Below are 4,067 nucleotides of genomic sequence, written 5' to 3'. Positions count from 1 at the left end.
TAAACCTGTGATCAGAGTGATGCCAAGTGAAGAGTGTGGTACACACCGAGTACCCCTCCCATAACCCTCAGCACTCACTTTTCTATCCCGACAGCATCCTCCTCCTCCTCCTCCATCCATCCCAATGGTGAGTCCCTATTTGGAGGGTTTCTTTCCATCACACAGGGGCAGACATGAAGTGCTAGGGAGCAGCTCTCAGACAATGACAAACTGGAGGGTAAATATCTCACCTTCCCGGCTCCACAGTGGTGATAATTCTGAAGCATATTCTACACTGTGTTTCCAAATTACTCCTTGAGTTTTCACCCCATTTATTCACACGGGTGACACGTTCAATCACTCACCCTTACTGGTTTTCTTACTTCTCTCTCTCTCTCTATTTTAACAATACTTCCTGGAAAAACCTCTCGAATAAACTACTTGTAACTAAGTCTTGTCTCAAAATTTGCATCTGGGAGAAATCAACCTAAGAGTCTTACATACAGTCCTCAGAGTTTTAGACTTTAGGAGGAAGACATTTTCCAAAATGTGCCATTTAACTTCTCAATTGTCCTCTTCTTATATCCACCTTGATTTCCTCTAAGAGTAGTCCCCCAAACTTTGACCTATGGTCATGGGGATATTTTCTTTGAATTTCATCACAAACTATAAAAAATAAGGGAAGAAATGAAATTTTAGGAACTATATTTGCTTAAAGAAATGTACTTTATTTTGGATTTCAAGAACCTTGTTATTTCTTTTCCTCATTTTATTATCTTATCCCTCTTGTGGTGGAATGAAGGAAGTATTATTATCCCTATATTTCAAATGCAGAAACTAATACTCTGACTTGAGAAAGTATTTTTCAAAAGAACACAGGGAAGAAAATAATATCAAGGTTGGTACTAGAATCTAAGTCTTCTGATGTCTAGTCTAATATTCTTTCCATCTTTTCACAGCCTATTTCAACTTAATAAAAAACTCTAAAGTTTCAGCAGACCTAGAACACTGAGTTCTCTTCTGGGTGTGGTTCTGCCCTTTCAGTCTTTGGAAAATTCACTTTGGCAAATCATCACCAAGCACAAATTCTCTGCTGGGCCTTTACTTCTGGGAGACAAATAAGAAAAAAAAAAAATCCTTGATATGGGAGTCACTGTAATTTCATTATCACTAGAATATAAAGTAGAAGATAGTAAGTGTTGTATAAATGTACAAAGATCCCTTTAAGATCTCACTTCAAAATCCCATTTGCTCTTTAGAGTGGAGCATGACCCATTGGAAGCAGCACCATACTTGTACCCAGGAAGAGACCCAACTCCCTTTGCATATATTATATTTTTAAAAGTTCTGCTTGCTTGAGCCCTGCCTTCTACTCCAGCCTCATCTTTTCCACTTCTCTTCTCTAATCACACTAAATCATTTGTTCTTCTAAGAAAGCAAACTTACTGTTTCCTCCATTTGCAGTATCCTCTCCTACTCTTTCTCCACTTGCCCCAAACTACTCTGTATTCCCGCATCTGCATAATATACTCTATTTTTCAAAGGATCTAGCCCAGACAGAGATTCCAGAAAACTCATAAACCGGACAGTTCTACTTTTTTTTTTTTCTTACATATCCCTGTGCTTACCCTGCATCAATAACTTATTACTCGTCATCATAGTTGCCTACTTATTTTTCTCTCTACTCAAATACTCTATGGGGTTCTCAAAGGCAAAAATTTGAGTCTGGTTCATTTCTGAGGTCTCAGAAATTAGCCAGAGATCAAACATTGGTTCTGATGAATAAATGAGTCATTAATACAATAACAACAAGAGAAAACATTTATTGGTATTTACTATACGTTGTACATTACTTTCCATACCTTGATCTGTATAACAACATTATAAGATAGACACTGTAATATTCCCATAGTAGAGAAAGCCAAAGCACACTGAGGTAAATAACTTGCTCCTCTGCTTACCCAGAATTCTGCACAAATCTTTAACAATGAGCTTATTACACTGTATTAAACACTTTCCTATTTGGGTTTTTTTGTTTGTTTTTTTGGCTGCATTGGGTCTTCGTTGCTGCCGGCGGGCTTTCTCTAGTGGTGGGCGGAGGCTACTCTTCATTGCCGTGCCCATATGGACTTCTCATTGCGGTGGCTTCTCTTGTTGCAGAGCACAGGCTCTAGGCATGCGGGCTTCAGTAGCTGTGGCACGTGGGCTCAGTATTGTGGCTCGCGGGCTCTAGAGCACCGGCTCAGTAGTTGTTGTGGTGCACAGGCTTAGTTGCTCCACGGCATGTGGGATCTTCCCGGATCAGGGATTGAACCCATGTTCCCTGTATTGGCAGTCAGATTCTTAACCACTGCGCCACCAGGAAGTCCCCCTTGGGTATTTTTCATATATATTCAAAGGTGAGATGTTTGAAGGGCAAGACCATTTATAAATCATTTCTGTGTTCCTAGTACTTAGCATAGGACCTGAAAAATGTTAGCATTGAGAAAATATATGTGAAATAAATGAGAGAATAAATAAATGAAAGTATCTCATAATTATCTATCACCTTTTTTCCCAGATGCCCAAAACGAAGCTATGGGTGGGACTTGATCTATCCAGAAGTTTATTTTTTTGGTTTACCAAACACTTTTCAGGGCCCCAATCCTGCAGGCATCCTGCATCATCAACTCTGACCTTTCCCCCTCAGGACCCTGAGCATGGCCTCCCTGATGGGCTTGGACTTGACACTGTAGATGATGGGGTTGAGCACAGGGGGCACCAGCGGGTACACATAGGCAACAAGGGCATGTACAATGGGGGGCAGGTGCCTCCCAAAATGGTGGATCATGGACATGGTGATACCTGGAATAAAGAAGACAAAGATGGCCAGGATATGGGAGACACAGGTGTTGAGGGCCCGATGAGCTCCCTGGGAGAGGCCAGCCCCAGGGCCGTGGGCAGGATGAGAGTGTAGGACAGGACAATGAGCAGGGAATCTATGCCCCCAGGGGACAGTACCACATAGAACCCATAGCATATATTGATGGTGATCTCATCGCAGGCTCTTCTCATCACATCAGGCTGGAAAAAGAATGAGTGAGACAGGACGTTATTGCCAGGGCAGAAGTTTTGCGCAAGGTAGCACAGGTCACAATGGCCAGCCCCATCCTCATGATGACATTGTTTGTGAGGACAGCTGCATAGCGCAGGGGGTTGGAGATGGCCACAAAGTGGTCAAAAGACATGGCCAGGAGCACTGAGGACTCCACCACAGAGAAGTGGAAGAAGAACATCTGGCCCAGACAGGCATTGAAGATGATGATCCGATGGTCAGACCAGAGCCCAGCCAGCGTGGTGGGCATTGTGGACAAGGTGAGGTCCACACCGATGAGGGCCAGCATGGACAGGAAGTAGTACATGGGCTGGTACAGACTGAGGGGGTCCTCCTCACAGCCAAGAGGATCATGTAGTTTCCAGTGAGGGCCGCAGTGTACTGGGGGAGAAGGGGATGGAGATCCAGCCATGAATGGTCTCCAGCCCTGATGCCAATCATTAGGAAAGCAGGTGGCTGGAAGAAGGAGATGTTGGCAAAGGACTGGGAAGGGAGCATCCTTGGGGCACAGATGAGTTCTTCAGAAAGAGGGGACTTCTTCAATCTGGGCAGAAAAATAAGACAAGACAAAAACATAGGAAAAACACCAGCTCTGATATTAGGTGCCATGGGTTCACACACAACAGCAAATATGAAATGTGAAAGAGATTGAAAAATGTACTCCATCTAAAAGCAAACTAGAGAATAAGTATAATTTAAATCCACTGACTACAAAAGTAGCATTTCATATGTGAAACTCTGATCTCTTCACATATTGAAGAAAGCAGTGCTTTCTTTAAAAATGTGAGATGATCATAAAGATGATCTAATAAAAAACGCTCTATTTTTAAACAAGAAGCAGTGGCCTCGTGGAAATAAATTGCAAACATACTGTGGAAGCCTGAAGTGTTGACAGCATGGGCTTATTATAACTGTTTTTCTTGGATTTTCTTTTAAATCTCAATACAAAACAAAACAAGTAAATAAGCAAGCAAAAAAGTCTTTAAAGCTAGGT

The 4,067-nt window shown here is 42.2% G+C and overlaps 1 pseudogene; it reads right to left on the bottom strand.

Moving 5' to 3' along the window:
- Positions 1–2,644: 2,644 nt before the first annotated feature.
- On the bottom strand, positions 2,645–3,571 carry LOC131759966 (olfactory receptor 51I2-like; annotated as a pseudogene).
- Between the last annotated feature and the right edge of the window lie 496 nt (positions 3,572–4,067).

This window comes from Kogia breviceps, chromosome 7 (assembly GCF_026419965.1).
Source record: "Kogia breviceps isolate mKogBre1 chromosome 7, mKogBre1 haplotype 1, whole genome shotgun sequence".
NCBI classification, from domain to species: domain Eukaryota; kingdom Metazoa; phylum Chordata; class Mammalia; order Artiodactyla; family Physeteridae; genus Kogia; species Kogia breviceps.
Note: the sequence above shows the minus strand (reverse complement) of the source record. Positions and strands in the feature narration are given on the sequence as shown.